Below are 21,502 nucleotides of genomic sequence, written 5' to 3'. Positions count from 1 at the left end.
TCCTCTGCCTGGTCACATGTCCCTTGCATCCCCACTGAAGATCCATAAAGGGCATTAGCCTTTGCCCTGGCATGCTAGTTTTCTGTGTGGTGGGGACTTGTTTTCAATATCCTTTTCTGGGAGGAACATTCAGTCTTGTGACTCCCCTCCTGCAGCCTGAAGTGGTACAGTCCAGCAAGAGCTCTGTCATATCTGCTCTTTCTGAGGAGTATGTCTGCTTCAAAGATACGGTGTCCATCTAACTAGCAGTGAGCAGTATCTAATAACATTAATCTCTCCACATTATGATTGCTTGTGAGAAACTGAAAGGGCTCGCCACACAATATTAATATTGGCAGCCCAGCCTTAAACGATCAGTGGCTGAAATCCTTTGGTTCCCATTAAGTCCACCTTTAATTTTTCTCCATATGGTTCTCCCCCCACCCGCCCAGTGCACCCACGCCCCCTCCTCTTTATGCCAGATCTCTTAATTCTCCATAATGAAAGACTTGGGAAAACAATGATTACTTAGGCCACAATGGTGCTTTCATAACCCTCAGCGATAATGTGGACAGTGGTGTAATTATAGTCTTTTAAGCTCCATCTTCTCTATATGTTTAACTAGCAATTTTATGATTACACAATTCTTGGAAAGCCATATTAAGTACACAATCAAGCACCAGCTTTAGCCGACTTGTAATTATGTTGTTAAGATAAACTCCCTACATAATTAAACATCAATCTAAAAATAACATGTCTTGCATGAGCACAACATAATTAAATAAAGTATGAACACCTCAAGGCTCTCCTAATACTTAAAAGAATCTGCTGCCTTTCGTCTTACAAGCCAAAGCCTTCCCTCTGACAGTAATTGTACTTCATTTGCAACAGAGACATCAGGTGGTTGTCATCCGATTATCTTTCTGAAGAAGTTCCTTCCAGTGAGGTGAAGGCGCTGTGCTGCTTCCCACATGGGGAATCTCAGGCCCCGTCTCACTTGCTCAGGGATACCAGATGGACACGGTTGTGTGTGCTTCTCGGCTGGACCACAGCACACAGACAGCCCGTGCATGGAATTCCTCAGGCACAGGGCCTGCTCTGCCGTTGCTCCGTGGCTGTGCTTGCTTTTTGCCCCGTCCACCCCGGCAAGGAACTCTGATGCGTGTGCTGTTGAGAGTCGGACCCACGGCGAGCCCTACCAAGTCTCCGGCTCGGATTCCCTGTGGGTTGTGACACCCTCTGCCTGCAGTCCTCCCATGGGGGGCAGGGCTGGAGGCCTGAACTGTCACACCCATCCCCACCACTATCACATGCTTGCCAGGACTGTTCTTCTCTTTCCTTCTCTTTTCTGGGCTTTTGCTAAGTGTGGTCCGATCCCTTCAGAGCATGCAGGCAGCACCTTGGAGGAGCCGTGCGTGGCTGTCAGAACCTCAGGTTCGAGCATTGCATCTTGCCCAGAAAAGGCAGCCCTTCTTAGAGCTGTCAAAAGATGCTCTGTCAATCAAAAGCAACGGCATGAGTGATGGGTGCTTAGAAAAGGGAGTGGTGAAGCAACCCCCATTCCCCCAATCTCAATAGTCTTCCATGTGATGCACTTTTACACATTTTCCCAAGACCCTGGATGCTTCGGAAGAGAGGAAAGTGCATCCCTCCACTTTTTCATGGGAGAAAACTTCGGGTCCCTTCGAAAAGCGGTTCTGACTGAACAATGGGCTTTCTTGACTGGGATGCAGTCATCCCTCTGTCCCAGTCAATCCTGCACTCCCCCTTTGGGAATGTCTTGCTGTGGGAGCTTACAAGGGGCCATGATCAGCTCTTCTGTGAATGCTACCAATTCTGTCTGTATCAGAAATAGCTCCTGCTACTGCCTTTTACGTTTCTGAGTTCATGAACTGTAGCAGGAAGTTTGTACATTAAAAACATCTGGCTGCCCTGGTCTTGCTTTGCATTTACTTCTGGGAAGGTCATTCCATGAACTGTGGAAAGATTTCTGATGTAAAAATAGAGCTTAGGCAATGGATCCTTCTCAAGCTAAAGACTGAAAACAGCTCATTTACTATCCTGCATACACTGGTGCTATTGGCATGGAATTTGCATTTACTGCATAATAGCGAATGGGTAAGGAAATGACTGGCTGACTTTCCTGTGCATCACAGAGTCAGATACCGCAGGCCAAGTTTTGTGTGGCTTCATGTAATGTCTACTTTTGGACATTTCAGTTGCCAGCAGGTGACCTACTGCAGCTTTCACCAACCTGATGCCTCTTGGACCTGATGTCCCATCGGCACCAGCCAGTAGGCAGGGCAGATGGTAGCTGCAGTCCAAAACATCTGGAGGGTGCCCTGGTGGGGACCGCTGGTGTCCTGCATCGGTCTGGAAAACTCCAACCGCACTTGTTTCAAACTGTGGGCAGGCCCAGCCAGATTGGAGTCCCTGCCATGGTTTCGACTTAAACCGTCACCTTGGCTGCATTAACCCTACCCAGATGTTATCTGAGTGGTTGCAATGCACATGGGAGCAAAACAGGAGCGCCCGCTCTTCCCCTTCCCGCACTTTTCCATTCAGTTCTCCCTGTGGAGGGTACCGTTCCGGAGAGGACAGCCTCCTGTATCCGGAGAGGTTCCTTGCAGGATTGAGAGCACAGGACGCCTTAACAAGCTTCCTTTCCAAATGTACTTCCTGAAGCATTTGGGAATACCAGAACAGGACCGTCCGCTTGGTCTAATCTATCTGCAAGTCCTGGGAGGGAAACTGCCTGGGACAAGAACAGGAAAAATTCCATGCTGGAATGGTTAAATAAAAATCACAAGAGAAAGACACAAATATGGAAGACATTATGTGTAAATGTTTTCATATATAATTATTGTTAAACGTACACTTTGACAAATTAGCTATGTATGACTAGCCAGCCAGAAAATCACGAACATTATAGATGTCATTCATACAGTTAAACTTAATCCCTTGCATTTTATAATTGGCTTATGAAAATAGCAGGGAAGGAACAGCTGGCCGGACCAGGGAGGCGGTTAATGCCTCCTTGTGAGAAGGTGTGGGCCATGCCATCTGGAAGAGGTGGTGGTTAGACCACTCCCAAAAAAATCCCCCCAAACTTGCTGCATCTTAACAACTTTAGGCTGGTGGCAAAAGTTTCTTTCCTGGACAAGGTCCTTGATCCTTGAGCTGGTGGTTGCCAGGTGGCTCCACATGCTCTTAGCTAAGACCAATTATTTGGATCCTTTTCCATCAGGTTCAGGCCAGGTTTTGGCCCAGAAACAGACCTGATCAACCTGTATAATGACCTGTGTTGGGGGGAGGATGGGGAGCGTGAGCCTGGTCACGTAGCACCTCTTGATGCCATTAAACCTGGTAAACTTCTGGACGGATTGTCTGAGTTGGGAGTGGGTGGCACTGTCTCGAAGTGGTTTTCCTCCTCTGAGATGGTTTTCTCCAAAAGGATTGACTGGGGGAAAGTTTGCCTCTGTGGATTCCGCCTCCCACAGTGGGGTCATCAGGGATTTTGCAGTATGTTGCCTGTATGCTGATGACATGAAGTTGGATCTTGCCTTTTCACCTTTCTCAGGTGAGGGTGGATGTGCTACATCTGTGCCTGGCTGTAACTATGAAGTGGATGAGGGCTGAAAAACAAGCTCAGTCCAGACCAGGCAAAGGAGTATTTTGAGGGCAGCTCTTATGACTGCAAGGGGATTGTGCAGTCTTTTCGGGATGAGGTTGTTCCCCTTGAAGGAGCAGGCTCGTCACTTGCAAGTTCTCCTGGAGTCTTAGTTGTCACTTGAGGATTAGGTGGTCTCACCCACCTTAGTTGCTGGCCCAGCTACAGCCCTGCAGAAACCTGCATCTAGTCATGGACTCACTAGTAACCTCCAGGCTCCATTATTACAGTGCTCTCTCTGTAATAGCCCTCTGTTGAATGTAACATGTTCATGAGAATGTAACATGAGATGAACAACAAAACCGGGGATTTTGAAAAGGTACTGAAAAGCTCATTACGCAGCCTGTAAAACCAGATGAGAAATAATCCCCAGACAAGCAGCATCAAACTGAAAGCGTGGAGAAGGACTGGGACCAGGTATCTGAGGACAGCACCCTCGATGTCCCCCTCCCTCAGTGAGTCTCCCTTCTCGCCTCCGTGGTCCCCAGCTGCTCTTGCTCCTCTTCTTCCTCATCACTGCCACCCTCTGCTTGCTGGGCAGGCAGAGAGCCCAGAAGCAGGCAGGCAGGAAGGGTCGTCTCCCGTTCCTCCTCCCCACCACCAACATTACCTTTCCGAGAGAGAGAGAGAGAGAGAGAGGGAGGCAGGGAGGGAGGGAGGGAGAGGAATAAGCAGCTTGCCCTGGTGAAGAGAGGATGTAGCTCAGGTGGGCTCCTGCCGGTGGTCCCCTGCTGGTGTGTGCGACCTTGACTGGTGCCCAACCATGCCCAGCCTGCACAGAGGGACCTCAGGGGTGCCCATGCCAGTTCCCCTCTCTCTCTGCACTCCCTGGCCTCCCTTTTTGAGTGAGAAGGACTGAAGAGGGATGGCAAGCAGAGAAGATGCTAACCAGGAACAGCTGGCCATGATAGCCTTGCCTCTAAACTTCCCGGACAACATTGGAAGGTTGCAGAGGGAGGAGCGAGGCAGGCAGGCACCAGCCTCCCCATGCGCCTTGCATATCCCCAGTGTTGTGGCATCTGCACAGGGTCATGGACTGCCTTCTCAGCATGCGACCTTCTTGCACCTTCAGGAGGTGCAAACGGTATGGTCTGAGACCGCATTGTCTGAACGGCTACCTACACCTGTTTGAGCCTGCCCAAGCTTTATGGAGTGTCGCAGGCCCTACTCTGTGTCCCACCAGCAGAATCTGTTAGGCAGGTGGGTACTAGAAACGGGGCTTTTTCAGTGGTGGCCCTCCACCTTTGGGAACCCTGGGAGATGTGTGTGGTCTCATCGGTGCAGGCTTAAAAGAAGCACCACCCTGCACTTCCGTCTGCTTGTGGAGCTTCAGAATAATTAGCTGTGCTGTTGCGGCTGCCGTCCATGTGCGTGCACACGCGAGTTTAATAGCAGTGTGTACGATCATGTTTTTGTACTGTTCCAAGGGCAGTGCATCCTGAAAGGCAGTTCGACAAGTTTTAGGTAAATAAGTAAAAGATACAATCTGGCTTTGGTCGCAACTGCACTTGACTGCAAAGATTCTCGAGCATATTTAGATAGGAGAGATCTGAGAAAGTGAGATGAAAAGATTGCACGCAGGCTATCTGAAAAAGCACGGATGTTGCGCCCATGGGTTGAAGGAGGTTGTTGTGGTTCTCAACACGATGCAGCTTCTATGTCTTTCTTGGAAGAGGGCTTCAAAACAACGCAGCGATGGCTCTGCAGCTTGCTGCAGCACAAGCGAGCCCCTCATTTCCATCGGGGGCCTGTCCATAGAATAAGACTTAGCTTCCCTCCCCGCTCGGTGCCTGAGCCTGTATCTCTAGCCACCGTCTGGGGAACCCTGGGGCCCGGGGTCCTGCCCCTTCGCAATGCAATCTCAGAAGCAGGACGTCGTGGCTGAGAGCAGTGAAGGAGCTCTTGGCTGCAGCAGGCGAGGCGTTCAGCGTAAGGCTGGGGCGTTTCCTAGCTTGATGCATCTGAGCCAAGCGCTCCTGGGCTGCGGGAGACGGGCCGACGCAAGAGCCCCAGACAAGGCAGTTTCTGGGGGTCCTGCTCGGAGAAGAAAGCCCTCTCCCACCATTCCTGCCCCTGGCCAGCATTCTTCCCGACCGGCACAGAGCGCTACAGTCCGGGCCGTGTCAGGCCAGAGGGGACTTGCAGCACGGAGGTCAAAGTGGCACGGTTGCCACTCCTCCCTGATCTGGAGCAGCCGCCCCTGGGGAGGCAGGCAGGGGAGGCCCTCCCTGGGGAGCCGACGGGGTGCGGCACAGCAGGGGTGCAGCCTGCGGGGCCAGCAGCGTGCCCGCACTCATGCGGGGCAGGGGCAATGCACCCCACCTCCGACCGCCATTGCCCAGGGGCTTTGCTGTGTCACTCGGCGGGCCCTTCTGGCCCAGGCCGAGCCCGGCCAGCAGTAATAAAAGCCGCCAACATTGATGCCAAGGTGAGTCCAGTCAGGGATACCCACACCCCCACACACACCAGTGCTCACTGTTCGATGCGGTACAAGGTGTAAAACATGGAAAGATGTCAAGAATCAGGCATTCCCGTGATGACTGCAGGGCCCAGACAAGGGGGAGAACCTCCAAAATGCTGCCTGCGTGATTCACTAGGCGGCTATGCAGAGGCTTCCACAGCACTGTTCCTGAGCTGGCGCTTCTAACTTGCTAATGAGGCTGGAGCATTTGTTTGCCTGACTTTCCTGCCCAGGAAGAGGACAGGCAGCAGGCCCCGTGGCCCCGGAGAGGCCGTGAGGTGCCCTGCCAGAGCAGGACTGCCCGCCTTGCACTGGGTTGCTGAAGGCTGCCTGGCTCCCTGGATTCGAGGCACAAACCTTCACACGGCCTGGTGAGTTGCAGGAACTATCATGTGCTCCGGGGCAGCACTGTCTGATCCCCACAATGTGGCTTGTGGGACACTTGCCTTCACTCGCCTAAAACAGGTGGTCTGGGCTTGATTAAGCTTCCCTTATATTTGTCAGCACATATCTTATTTTTATTTTACTGGCCAACTTAGCATCCAAGGATGCTTTGGTTCACACCTGTCTAAAATCTAATTATTACTATTACTACTAGTAGTAGTAAGTCCTTTCATGCTATTTATTTCCTCCTATGGTTACTAGGTGAAGAGAGGAAGTACTAGTAGTACCATGTGGTAACAGCAGGCAGAAAGTAGTAGCAGGAGAAGAGAAAATGTAGTATGCCATGGAAGCACACACAGCGCTATTGTGTTGGAAACAACGCCTGTGGCCTGCAAGATACCACCTCATTTAGTGCAAACATAATTTCCTTCCCTAGCCTGCCATATTCGTATCAATCCAGACACCATGCACCTTCTGGCATGTTTCCTCTTCTAGCAGGTGCAACCTACTTCACAGGGAAATTCTACCTTACCTGGAAAAGGGCAATTCAGTGGCAGAGCAGCTAAGGTGGAGGTTTGCTCTTCCCTGGGGCTGGCACTTTGCTCTCTGGCCCAGGACTCACTGAGCATCCCCAGGTTAGATGGTAATGTCGAGGACTGAGATCTGGTGCATCCACTCCCATGCAAAGGTGCAGGTTTCCCACTACCACCAGCCCCACCTCTGGTGGGGCATTTTTGCCAGCCGATCTTCACCACAGGATGTCACAGAGTGGCATTTAAGCTGCCTTCCATGGCTTCTCGGCTGGTCCCCTGGTGCAGATAAGATTGTTCCCTAATTAAATGGATCCGCGCATTGTGTGTTTTTGTGCCAGATCAGGGTCATGTGAAAATCTTCTTAGCAGCTTCATGAATGGGGCTGTCTTGACCTTCCCCCTCCTGCCCTGTTGTTCTTGCACACAGGAAGTGGTATGAGGGACAGAAACCAGGTCCCTGTGTTTTGTTTAGCCTCTTATTCTGCCTCATGGCTGAAAAATGCGTGCTCGTTTACATCAGGGTTCTGCCTCTCCAAGTGCTGGGATTTAGCTGTGGGAATTTTCAGTGCTCGTGAAAATGAAAAGAGGCCATGCGCAAAGCAGGGTTCCGGTGCAGGGACGACTTTCCCACAGGACTCTTCTGCGGCGCAACCATGCTTCAGGAATGAGAGCAGCCCGTCACTTTGCTAATGCAGTTTTTTTGAGCTGAAGCTGAAGTGTTTTCAGGAACCCACAATGCACACAGCAGATGGCCCATATCCAGAGTAACTTCTGTTTCTTGCAAGGGTTGCACTGGAGATTCTCATGGGCGGCTCCATTTCCCAGCTAAATGAATGAACCAGGAGGATGGCATTCTGAGTCTTCTGAATCCCAACCAGCAGTCCTTGAAAACAAGTGCCCAAAGAAGCCATCCATCTCACTCACAACACAGTCTCTTGGATCTCTTTAGAGGACAGCTGGTGATGTTCATGGGTACAGTCATCTGAGTGGTTGCCTGAATTATGTATTTGTGATAGAGAGAATGTTGGCACCACAGAATTCTACGAGTCCTTTTCTTCCGTCATTTCTTACGCCTCGGCCAAATTTTCCTGCAGCATTGGCTTCTGCTCTATTTTCAGTTGTCTATGGCTATCAGCATGTCTTCTTCTCTGGGGTTATTAATTTCCTCTTGGATGCCTGCATATAAGTTTTCAGTCTATACTTCTTCAACATCTGTTGTCGGAGCATAGATCTGAAGGATGGTTATATTGATAGATTCTCTGAAAATTCTTACTGATATGATTCGGACAGACCTTGCACTGAAACCCCTTCCGGCCTGTGCTACATCTTGCCTCAGTATTAGAACCACCCCATTTCTTCTGATCTTATCATGTCCAGAGTAAAATAATTATGTTTGCCTGACCGAAAAAGTCCCATTCTATTCCATTTTAACTCACTCAGGTACTTCAGTGTTCAACCATTCCATTTCTTGTTTTATGGTTTCCAGTTTGCCTTGACCACACGTCTCACATTGCCTATTCCAAATGCATGTTCGTGCAGCACCAGAGCTTCCTTTCTGTGCATGTCTGTCACTAGACTTCCTTTCAGCTTTTATCTAGATGCATCATTCACAACAACACTGTTCGTACTTGTCCTTTGCTCTTCCCCAGTAGCTAGTTGGGTGCCTTCTGAAAGGCACACAGCATCTCATCTTCTGGCATTATCTCTTGCTCCGTTTTGGATTGTTTCATCATGGAGTTTTCAAGGTAAACATTCAGAAGTGTATAACCTGGCCTTCTTCTACACAGGACTAACCAGGGTTAGCTTGAGCATCACTGCCCATGTCTGCAAAAGCTCCTCTTCCGTGTTGCCTTCTGCTACAGCTTCTGTCCAGTAGCTGCCAGTCAAGAGCCTCTCTGCCTCCATCACCATCAGAGAAATCCTTTTGCTTCTGCTGATGTGAGTGTTACTCCCTCAGAGGGTGGAGGCACCTTAGTCTGGTGTCTCCGTTTAGACACATCTGTCTTGAGGGACCCTGCTAGGAGATCAGGCTAGAGAGACAGTCTGGCCTCCAGGAGACAGTATTCTTGGCTTCTCTCATAATCTCAACCCCTCTCTCCACATCAAGAACTGCATCTCAGAGGGAGAAATGGTTTCAAGTTATTTGCAGAGGAGAGGTTCCTACAGGGCTTCTGTCAGGCAATTGTTGAAGCAATGGCTGCCATTTGTCCTAATCCCAGAGAAGTCTGTGGACACAATTCAGCCTCATATAGGTGACTTTGCAACGGGGCAGCAATTGGAGAAAAGGCCATATAGATGCAGATCTTGACCCCTGGCCAGAGCCAACGTCCTGGTGGGTGATGGAATCACCTGCTGAAATGCCTTTCATGGACCCCCTTTGCTTCTATAAGCAAAAGTTAAGACAGTCCCCCATGTCAACAGGCACATGACTTTGTTCATAGAAATGGAGCTTGAGCAATTTGGTTAACTGAAGCAGTTTGATTCCCTTGACAGTATGTTAGATCTCAAGCTGTCTCTGATTTTACAGGTTGCTCCAACATTGGGGCCACGATGCATCCTTTATCCTGACACCATCCACCCATCAGCCTCCCACCATCTGCCACTATAGGAAGATTGTTCCACCCTCTAAACTCCTGTCCAGTGCAAATGCTCATGGGTGTGTATCTGTGTCTGTGTGTGTGTGTGCACGCGCCCACACACGCACATGTGCAGAATGATATATCCACCCCCACAGGCATCATTCTTAGCATTTTCTTTAAATTGCAACATGGGAAATATTTCATTGTTATCCTTTCTTCCGCTTTTTCCTGTCACAATGAAGGCTTTTTCTCATGACTGTCTCAGTCTGTGATGAACACTGGGAGAAAGTCAACATATGCTGACTTCCAGCTGCATACACACACACACACACACACACACACACACACACACACACACACACACCCCGCCCTGGGCAACACCTCCTGTGGTCCATCCCAATAAACTTCACTCATCAACCCTTGATGCTGCTTTGCACAGTGCCTGGCAGCTCCCTGTTTCCGAGGGTGGAGGAAGAGAGAGACCAGCACCAGCAGAAGCAGACACTTTATCAGTGGGGTTTCCCCAGAGCATAACAGGTTGTCTTCTCTGCTCAGGGCACGGCGACAAAGCGCAGCCCAACAGTGCACCTGTGCTTAAGCCAGGATGGGTGTCCTGCGTGTCCGGTCCGGACTGGTTCCGGCAGTGAGTCAAGACCCAGCCAAACTGGACAGGCATCCCACGTGTGGGATTAGCCCGTTTTTTTCTCCACGGGGCTGCTCAGATGGGGAGAGTGTTAAAGGCAGTTGGCTCCTGGCCTCTTTGGTGCCAGGGGCTCCCTGGCTTAGCAATGCATTCTTGGGCCTGTCCCTTTCTTCCTGAATGGCTTGCCCGAACCCCACATATGTATGGGTTCCTGTAGGGGGCATCACCAGCATCACCTCTGCCCCATAACCTTCTGGGCAGACCTCAGCACAGGGGGCCTCCCTTCATGGCTGATACACGCTCAGAGTCATGAAAAAGAGGTCTATTTGCAGAAAGAGAATCAGGATGCTTTCTGTGGCGTGGAGGAGGAGGAGTGCGAGAGCTTGGAGTCCAACCTGAGAAACGGCATTTTCAAAGTTTTGTCCCATACAGACAACGAGGAGCCTTGGCTGTGGAGCCCTCCCATCCGCATCGCAACTTGCTTGTAGCTGGAAGCCATCTACCCTCAGCATTTTTATGGGCATCGTAGTGCCTGACTACTAAGAGTGACACATGGCGCTCACCCCAACCCGTCCTCCTTGTGTGATGCCTGCCTCTGTGCCCCGGATTCCTCCAGACCTGCCACATCGCAGCCGGCGTGATTTTGCTTGCAGGGTATGGATCGCTGTGGGCGAAACTTGTGGTCCTGCTTGGGGGCCATGAGGAGCGCTCCCAGTGGCTGCCCGAGGATGGGCAGAGGAAATTCCTTGTTGGAGCTTCAGAAAGCAATCTTCAGTTGCTTTCCTGCCTCCCTTGCTCCACTCCCCCACAGCTTCTCTCTCTTTCTCTCTCTCTGTCCCCTTCTTTCTCCTCTCCTTTGGAAAATAAATTCGTGGTGCCACCTCAGGGCTTCCCGATTGCCTCCTTCTCTTGCTCTAGAAGCAAGTAGCTGAAATCAGGAGTAGCTTACTCTAGCGGTCCTGGTGGGGAGGCGGGGTCCTGCTCCCTCGTGAAGTGCCGGCCAGGAAAATAGCAGATCACTGACTCTCACCCAGGGATGGTCAGAGTGGCCTTTAATGTCACTGGTCCTCGGATGCATGGAAATAAGCTTTTTACAATGTGCGTCAAGTTCAGCCTGAGGATCCCTTTGCAAGTGAAACCCTGTACAGTCTTCAGGGGGTCAGATCACATAAGAGCTTCACTGATTTCCCTAGAATCAATAAAGATTTCCATACTTAGGAAAACTCCTCAGGAAAACTAGGTGAGCCTTTGAAGGACAGTTGGACTGGACAGGCCTTCAAAGTGAGGACACCTTCAAATAGAGGACTATCCTTGGCAGCCCTTCAAATGTAAAAGAAGATGCTTGGCCACCCTATCCAAACTTCCTGGGTGGGCAAGAAGCCTCATTCTGGCATTGGCAGCCGCTCCAAAGTCCTTGTCATTCCCAGTGGCTGATTAAGAATCTAATTTAATTCTGGGAGCTATTCATACTTCCTTTTAATTTTCATGTAGCAGTGATAATTATTATAATGTTCACAGTCATCTCCTTGTAACCCCAGGAAAGACGAGGCAAGGACAACAGGATATGAATGCGTGTACCTTCTGCAAGGCGATTCCCTGGTGAATCTCTCGTGCTCATTTGCAGTTCTTACAGGCCTGAGGAGAACCTTTTTACGCTGTCACACCTTTTCCAAGAAAGGAAGCACAAACAGTGTTGCCTCCCAGTGAGCAGAAGCAGTTGTCACTCTCTGTATTCACTGTCAACATATGAATGCAAGCCATGTGCCTCATGGCCCGCATTCCATATTCACAAGTCCCACAGATTTTGTCTAGTGGATGCTGGAGTCATCTTTGATCCTCCGAATTTAAATCCAACCCTGTTGTCGAGCAAAATCAATACCTGGCTATCAGGATTCACGCTGCGATAATTAACACCAGCACTGAAATCAAGTTTGAGGTGCTAAAAACTCTGAGGCAGAATCCTAGCCCCAACTAGGATTGCACTGTGAAACTAGTTGCATCAGGAGCTCCGTGAAAAAGCTTCTTCCCCCATCCTCGCGAGGGCCCACTTTGCACCCGACGGTCATTCTGACCTGCGAAGACAAGACAGACCTGTGTCAGGCGGGCCCAGCCTGGAGTGAGCTGTGCCCGGCTGCAGGTGGTCCCTGTGAGGAGGACCACCACTCATTGGCAGAAGGCACAACACAGAGATTCAACATCGGGCGTCTCCAGAGAAGAGAAAGGAATGCATGGTGGGGGGTGGGGGGGTGAAAAGCCCAGCAAAGAGACCAGGGAGGTGATGAATTTGAATTTTTTAAAGAGAGAGAGAGAGAGTGTGTGAGTGTGCGTGTGTATGGGGAAAGGGTTAGGGTTTATATGCAGGAGGTGGCTGGCTGAGTGAGGGACTCTTCACAGAGAGGACTTCCAATTGGCTGAACTTCCAGAAGGATTTTGACGAAGCCCCTCTCCAAAGGCTCCTGAGCAAACTCAGCAGTCACTGAATGAGAAGAAAGTCCTCTTATGGATCAGTAACGGGTTAAGGAACAGAAGAAGAGAGTAGAAATAAACGATCATTGTTCCCACTGGAGGAACGGAGCCAGTTGGTTCCCACAGGGTTCTCTATTAGGTCTTTTCAACCTATTCATAAATCATCTGGAATTACGAGTGTTTAGTGAAGTGGCCAGGTTTGCTGGTGACACTAAACTTTTCAGGGTGGTTAAAACCGAAAGCAATTGCGAAGATCTCTCCGAGTGGGGAGAATGGGCAGCAAAATGGCAATGCAGTTCCGTATAGGCAGATGTGGAGTAGCGCATGCTGGGGCGAAGAACCCCAGCTCCAAGGATACTGTGCTGGGATCTGAACTAGCCGTGACTGAGCACGAAAGGGATCTTGGAGGCCTGGTGGACAGCTGGATGACGAGGTCACCCCAGTGCCCAGCTGCTGTGCAGAAGGCAAACGCCACACTAGGCACAATTCGGATTGGAATAGAAAACAGACCTGCCAAAATCTTACAAAATATTTGGTGTGACTGCACTTGGAATATTGTGTTCAGTTCTGGTTGCCTTACCTGAAAAAGGACATTATTGGATTGGGGAAAGTTCAGAGAAGGGCAGCAAAAATGATCAGGGGGGTGGAGCAGCTCCCCTGGGAAGGGCAGCTAAGACAGCTGGGACGGTTCAGCTTAGAAAGAGGTCGAGTGAGGGGAGACATGGCAGAGGTGTTTAAAATAATGCATGATGTGAAGAAAGTGGAGGAGGAAACATTTTTCTTCCTTCCCAATAATTCTAGAACCAAGATGGAGCTGACTGGTGGGAGATTTAGAATAGATAAAAGGAAGGATTTCTTCACACAATGCATAACGGGCCTGTAGTGAAGGACACCGATCTGGACGGCCAAACTGGCGACTGGACGCATCCGTGGTGGGAGAGGCTATCCACGGCTGCCAGCCTTGCTGTCCGGGTGCTGCCTCCACCATCGGGCACCAGTTGCTGAGGAGCCTGGACAGGCAGAAGCCTTGCCCCCATCCTGCCCGCGGAACTTCTGCAGGCAGCCGGTTTGCCACTGGCCTGGCTGGGCCTCTGCTCTGATCCAGCACGGCTCTTCCTGTGTTCTCGGGTTCTGCACCGCGGCAGCTCTTCCTGGATGCTTGCAAGAGTTTGCAGCATCACATGGTCTCATGCGTGTTCAAGACCAAACGGAACGTTGCACTAATCGTGCGTAGGTCAGCTGTACCATCCATGTAAACATGGAGGAGAGATTTTAAATTTCTCCTCCCATTTCTGTGCTGAGTTTTCACCCATTTGCACATGGAGGTGTTGGGGGGGGGGTGTTTCTGCAGTTTTCTGGTCTATATACTCTTCAAAATTGGTGTGTCTGGGCCAGTAGAAAGATAGGTAAGCAATTATGATCTAAGTCCCAAATTCTATAGGTTGGATTATGGAGAATCCTGGAAGTGTAATCAAGAACCAGGGGATTTTATACACGTATGGGTAGTATCCTGGAAGAGAGATATTTGGGCCCAAACTTTTGCCATAGTAAAAAAGTATTGTGATAGGAGCTTTCAACGGGGCATGAAGTGTAATGTTATTTCTGAATTATATCAGAACTCTAACTGAGGAATGTGATATTACGCTGATGAGGAAAGTATTGTATGCTGCATCTGAATAGGAGCAGGCCCAAGTTCGGGGAAAAACACATTTATTAACATATTACAGATTTATTTGCTAAATGTTTCTTTTGCTTGTGAAAACAGCTGAATTCTTGAGTGTCTAGAGATTCTGCTTTGACTCAGCCAAACAGGCACTGGTGAAATCTTGTTTCAATGATATATTAGTGCCACTCTGACACCAAAGCACATCAATAAAGCTAATAAAGATTAATCTCGAATGCATCCATGTAACTGTAGTGAAATAATATTATTTCAGCACTTCTCTGTCTCATCAACTTTTTAGCAAAACTTGTCTTTCTGTCAAAGCATTAAATTGTCATTAGTAATTGGTGAGAACTGAAATCACAACCCATAGACTTCATATATCAACGTTTTTGGTGTTGGCTGAACCTTTCACCTCCCTAGACGGAGAAAACGTAAGCAGTACGTGTTTGTTTATTGATTTGCTATGGTTGGAGAGCAGTTTTAAGAGAAAAAATAAAAAGCACCAACAGGCGTGGGACAGGCCTCGGGGCTACACTGCAGCCTAACAATGGGCACGTGGGGTGCATTCTTCTGCATGTTGGCACAGGCTGGGATGCTGGGCATTGTAGTCCTTTTTTCTGTCTCACCGCACAAGAGGCTTGCACCCTTACTCTGGCAAAGGCCCATTAAACATCAGTGGTACCTCTGCTAAGTAGGAGGCGACTTCTGAAGACACCTGCTCAGGTTATCCCCTCGCCACCCCCTTGCTTCAGCTTCTGGCACCCCCTTTTCCTGGCTTCCAGCACCCCATACTTTGCACTCCAACCAATGTCTTCCACGTCGATGCTTTCTCAGTATGGATTGAGTTTGGGCTTCTCTTCGTTCCTCTTGCCTCCTTTTGCACTGATTCCAACAGAACCTTGCGAAATGCATTCAGGGTTGAGCACTGGAGGTGCAGGACTGGCCTCTTCGGCATGCAGAGTGGGCGATCCAGCACTGAGCCACACGCCTTCTTCGCCCCCGGCTCCAAGGCCCTGAATCCAGCCCTGCACTGCCCGCCGTTCTCCATACCCCTCCTAGCGGCAGTGAAAAGTGTTTGCCCCATTTATTGATCTGTCTGTACTAAAATGCTTCCCTTTAACTCTTCAGAGTGGGTTGCATCCAGTGAAAAATGTAACATGAAAAGACAAACCAAAACCAGAGCACCGAGGCTATTTCTCCAAACAGAAAGCCAGCTTCTTAGAAGAGGCTGAGAAAAAGGCAGCTCTCCTAACATCTTTTGGGGGACATTCTCCAACTTGTGGGGAAGGACAGAACAGACCATCAGGCCTGCTAACTGGACCTTCGTCGGTAAGTGAGTTCTTAGGGAGGGAGGCCATGGCCCAGTTCCAAGCAATGTAGCAGCATTTCTTTGGCAGCTTTCTGCTCAGTGCCATGTAGCTGCAACTCCTCTGATACAGCATGGCGTAAAATTAAAGTGGCTGCTCTCAGACCCAACAACTTGCCACTGATTGGAGCCCTGGAAAACAGGTTAAAGTGGGTGGGCCACACTGCCGCAGTCCACCTTCTAGTATGTCCGCCCCCAACACTAATCAATAGCAAATCTTTCAACACATCCATGGTTTCCAATGAGTCCTTTCCATTTGATAGTACTGGGAATAACTTTTCATTCATCCGTGGTTGGGGGTGTGGCCTTTTCAGGTTAGTTGAGTACTACCGGGCAGTGCAAGGGGTTTGGATGAGAGCCTCCGAGACTCTGCAGAACAGGCTTGGGCTGGGACAGGGGTGGGTGGCGAGTCTGTGTTTAAGGGAACGATCCTGTGGCCCCTTGACCATGTCTGGGGTGCCACAGATGGCTCAGATTCCCAGGTGCAAGGTCGTCCCATCCCCTTCCTGCCCCCTTGCAGCCAGCATGGAAGGAGCCACGCCTGCTGCCTCTCCGAGGTTGCAAACATGACACGGAGAGGCGCCAAGGACACGTCCCAAGGGGTGCGGAGGGGAGAGAGCATAGAGGCCAGGATACAAGGGGTCCTGGGTCCTCTGCAGCTTCCTCCCCCCGTAGCTTTCCAGCTATGTAGTCAGTGGAAACAGCAGTCTAGGCTGAGCCGGAGAAGTGGGGAGGCAGAGATCACTTTCTGGCCCAGAGGAGCACCAGCTTCCGAGTTCAGAAGCTGGCAGGCATCCAGCTAGTGCCAAAGTGCCTGGATCTGCCATCACGGCTGGAGGCATTCCCAGGCCTGCTCTAGCTTACCAAGGGAAAGGAGCACCATGCTAGAAGCCATGGACTTCTGCGATTCTTGCGCCTCACAGGTTGTCTAAACACACATCAAAATCACATGATAAAGCTGTGCTTGGCCTGTACCACTTTGGACAGGGTATTGCACTTCTTTTTTAAAAGTGCATCTAAAATAGTTCCCTGGGATGGGGACACTAGGCGAGCCTTCTGCCAGACACGCTGGTCTTCAAGGTGTTTTCCACCATGGAGGAGCATCCAAGGATGGGATCCTGCTACCTTCACTTGTCATTTGAGGTAGTACAATCCAAGAATAGTTTTTCCTCATGTCAGAGCCTCCTTACCAATGGTGAAAATGAATACTTGGACCCGCAGGGAAGACTGAATCACCTTGAATGCCAGCACTTTTCTTGGTGAGATCACCCAGGCCCCCTGCAGGTACTACAACAGCATTCTAAGGGATAGTGGCCTCCACTACCAACTACACAATCACAGCCCATGTACGGACGGGACGCTTCTATACCCTTCCAGCCACATACAGAGCATTAGGTTTCCCCATAACATTAACATAATAGCATCTTGATGTCTTCATACACAAAGCAATACTCTAAATCCATCAGAAATGCCTGTGACAATAGAATAGAAATTTTCCCTGACGGAGCCTTATTGACAAATCAATCCAGTGAACATGCGAATGTGATTAAGGAATCATTCAGGAGAACCGGTTTGACAACTGCACTGCCAGGCACTTGCCTCTGTTGAGCTAGATGATCAAATGGGTCCATTCAGAAACAAATGGACACCGTTGTCTCAGCTCCCTGCAGCTGAGGGGGACACCAGGCTTCCCCACGAATAGTGTCAGCCCACAGCAGCTTCTCATTCCAGCCAAGAGTTCCATCTTCTTAAACTATCAGCAACACTAAACAGGAACCTGGCTTGGAATTCTGCTGCTTTCTGAGAAAGGGGCGCAGGTTTGATTTCATAACACAAAGGCACACATAAGCAATCTTTTTCTACCAGGATTTATCTGAATCTCCCCCACACTCATAACTTTGGATGATGGAAATGCAAAATGTGCATGAGCTCAGAAATAATGCCCATGGAGTTCAGTGTAACTTTCTCTCAGGTACTGGCTTGCAGTCTGAATTTCACGTACATCAGAAAAAATGTAAGGAAAAAGAAATGAAAATATTAATATTCATTAAAAATCAATCTCATTCTTTTTAACATAATACATCAATTGTCCATCTCTTTAAATCTTAATTTCCCTTTAATGTATTATCACTGGACATAAATTATATATTTAAAAAAATGTTTCCTACTCATCCTGTTACTCACTTATTTTATTTATTTATGCATTTGAGATATACCATTGTGTAGCTGTCATTCTACTAAAACTGTGATCCTTTGTTAAATAAAAAGCACCAAAATTTCTCAGGAATTTATTTTCAAATGTCTCTTCACCATTTCTTATATAACCTTTATTTGTGTGCATGTGTGTCTGACCATAATTGGTTCATAGGAAATTTTCACACTGAATTTTCCTTGAGCCAAATTTTGCTTTCTTCTCTCAAAAGCTTTTTAAAAAGTCTATACCCTAGAAGCAAGAAGGTCTTGCTCACATTTTCTCTACTACCAGTTCCTACGGGACCAGGAGACACGTGCAGTTGGCTTCTCAACGGTGGAAAATTGCCAGGACTTTTGTGCTTAGTGAGGTTCCATTTCCTTAAAAGCAGATCACGGAAGACCTGAGCTGTTTCTGAAGCATGAGCCTCACTTGCACACGTGCAGATGCTGAGCAAGGGTGAGTGTTCACAATATTAACACGCCGAAAAATTCCGGTTCCTCATCAGAGTCTGGGGAAGCCCAGGGAAAGGGCACCACGTGATTTCCTGCAGAAAGCAAAGCCGTTCCTTCGCCTGCTTCTGGAAGCGGTGTTAGTGCAGACTGAACTTCGTGCTTCACACACGGGCCTCTCTTGCCCCCTCCCTCGTCTGCCAGGGGGCAGCGGGAGACGGATGAGTCGACTGGGCTGATCAGCTGTGCCAGTCTCATTCACGGTGCTGCCAGCTATCAGCGGTTTTTCATCCGGCCTTCCGGGTAGCGGCTCCGGGCACTCAAGCTGAGGACTCTGCAACGGGAATGGCTGCAATCAGAGGCACTGTGAGGTCATTCAGACCTACCCCAACTTCATCAGATACTGTCCGAGATCCTTGCTATTTATGCCCCCTCCTCTTCCCCCAAATTCAAAATTGTCTAAGCAGCCAGAAGAGCTTTATCTCACAAACTGTTCTTTGCGTCTGTTGGGTTTTACAAATGAAGTGACTGCCCCAGACAAAAAGTCTCACCTTCACACACAGATCACTTGTGGGCCTTTCTCCCTTCACTGGCAACTGCATGAGAACAGAGGCATAAATAAAGCTTTGGCTATTTCTGCAGCCCACCCTTTCCTGTTGCTTTTGCGAATACTCGGTGCTTTCAAAGCTCGACTTCATTGATTATACAAGGTTGATGTGTTGTGGTTATCGGCACGTTAACAGCCCTGATGAAGACTGCTGTTGTCAGTACAATCTTATGTTAGCTTCCAACCACTGAGGTTAACCTCACATCCCTGCCTGAAGGGTGTTGCCCTGGCTGGAAGCACGTGTGCAGTTCCCACTCTCGGTCTTACTCACTGTCTGGGGCGTTGTTTACTCGGATATTCTGGGCTTCAGCTCCCATCAGCCCCTGCCAGCATGGGCAACGGTCAGAGGCTGTTGGAGTCTGCAGTGCAAGCTATCTGGGGATCACCGAATGGCAGGGGGCAGTTATAACACATGAACTCGGACTGGTCCTGCCCAGGACCGGGGTGGTGCAGCCGGGGATTACGTACTGCTCTTTCTTTCCCCGAGAAAGGAGGCCTGACTGAATCATGTCATCAAAGATGAAGCAGAAAATGACCCCCTGCTCCAGCCCCCAAATCATGCTGCACCCGAGGCAGAAAACCTCAACTGCATCTCTTCTTCCTTGTCAGTTAACGTACAAAACTAATCAACAAAATACTGACTTGCTATCCTTCCTCAGCCTCCCAAACTGGCTGCTTGAGGCGACTTCCTGCCTCTGCCTATGGAGCATATCATTTTAATCTGCTGTTTCTTTCTGCCTCTGGTTTTTGTTTTGAATATTTCACATAACATTAATTGCTGTTACTTTGTTACATTCTGCTGAGATTTTCAGGTCTTGTGCTTAGGTTGCAAATTCAGTGGAAGTTTTTAATTGTTCCATGACTGATTTTCATGTAGGCTGCCTACACGAAGGCGAAAAGATGTACGTCTGGTCCAGAATTATTGGATGAATTTCAGTTACTGCGGCCCGATGATGTGGACAAGGTGCTTGGACAAGTACGTCCCATCACTTGCCTTTTGGACCCTTGTCCGTCTTGGTTAATAAATAATTCCAAGCACGGGATTGGGACCTGGATCTTGGAAGTGGTTAACGCTTCTCTGAGGGAGGGTCGAGTGCCTGCCCCTTTAAAGGAGGCGGTAGTCCGACTGGTCCTGAAGAAGGTGTCACTGGATCCAGAGATGGCCACTAACTATAGACCAGTGGCCAACATCCCGTTTCTGGGCAAGGTGTTAGAGCGGGTGGTGGCGGAACAACTCCAAGCACTCTTGGATGAAACTGATTACCTAGACCCATTTCAGTCTGGCTTCAGACCCGGGTACGGTACTGAATCTGCCTTGGTCGCCCTGTACGATGACCTGTGCAGGGAGAAGGACAGGGGGAGTGCATCCCTGTTGGTTCTCCTGGACCTCTCAGCGGCTTTCAATACCATCGACCATGGTATCCATCTGGATAGGCTAGTGGGATTGGGGGTCAGAGGCACTGCTTTGCAGTGGTTCTGCTCCTATCTCAATGGCCGGTCACAGAAGGTGGTGCTGGGAGACTGTGGCTCTGCACCATGGCAGTTATGCCATGGAGTACCGCAGGGGTCCATTTTGTCCCCTTTGCTGTTCAACATCTACATGAAACCGCTGGGAGAGGTCATCAGGAGGTGTGGGCTGCGGAATCATCAGTACGCTGATGATACCCAGCTCTACCTCTCATTTTCCACCAATCCAGGTGAGGCAGTGCCTGTGCTGAACCGGTGCCTGGCTGAGGTAATGGGCTGGATGAGGGCCAATAAACTGAAGCTCAATCCAGACAAGACGGAGGTCCTGTTGGTTGGCGGATCGGGCTTCAGAGAGGGTAAATTGAACCTTGTCCTGAACGGGGTTGCACTCCCTCTTAGGGACAAGGTCCGCAGCCTGGGAGTGCTCCTCGACCCAGAGCTTTCACTGGAAGCTCAGGTGACAGCAGTGGCGAGGAGTGCTTTCCTCCAGCTTCGGCTGATTCATCAGCTGCGCCCCTACCTGGAGTACGACTGTCTCACAACAGTGACACATGCACTGGTGACTTCCCATCTTGACTTCTGTAAAACGCTCTACATTGGGCTACCCTTGAAGACGGTCCGGATACTTCAGTTGGTTCAAAATAGAGCTGCCAGGCTGCTGACAGGGACTGGGCGTTATGTTCACATGACTCCAGTTCTCCGTCAGCTTCACTGGCTTCCCATTGAAGTCCGGGCCCAATTCAAGGTGTTGGTAATGACCTATAAAGCCCTAAACGGCTTGGGTCCTGGTTACCTGAAGGAGCGTTTACATCCATATATGCCCAGCCGCCCCCTGAGATTGGCGGGAGAGGCCCTACTCCGGGAACCCTCCGTGAAAGAAATTAGGAGGGTAGGTACTCGGAGGAGGGCTTTCTCTGCGGTGGTGCCTAAGTTATGGAATGCGCTCCCCAGAGAGGTCCGCCTGTCGCCGTCGTTATTTGTTTTTCGGCACCAGGTGAAGACCTTTTTATTTAAGCGGCATTTTAAATGTTAATATTAT

This window comes from Varanus komodoensis, unplaced genomic scaffold (assembly GCF_004798865.1).
Source record: "Varanus komodoensis strain SLA01 unplaced genomic scaffold, ASM479886v1 scaffold18_1, whole genome shotgun sequence".
Taxonomy (NCBI): Eukaryota; Metazoa; Chordata; class Lepidosauria; order Squamata; family Varanidae; genus Varanus; species Varanus komodoensis.
Note: the sequence above shows the minus strand (reverse complement) of the source record.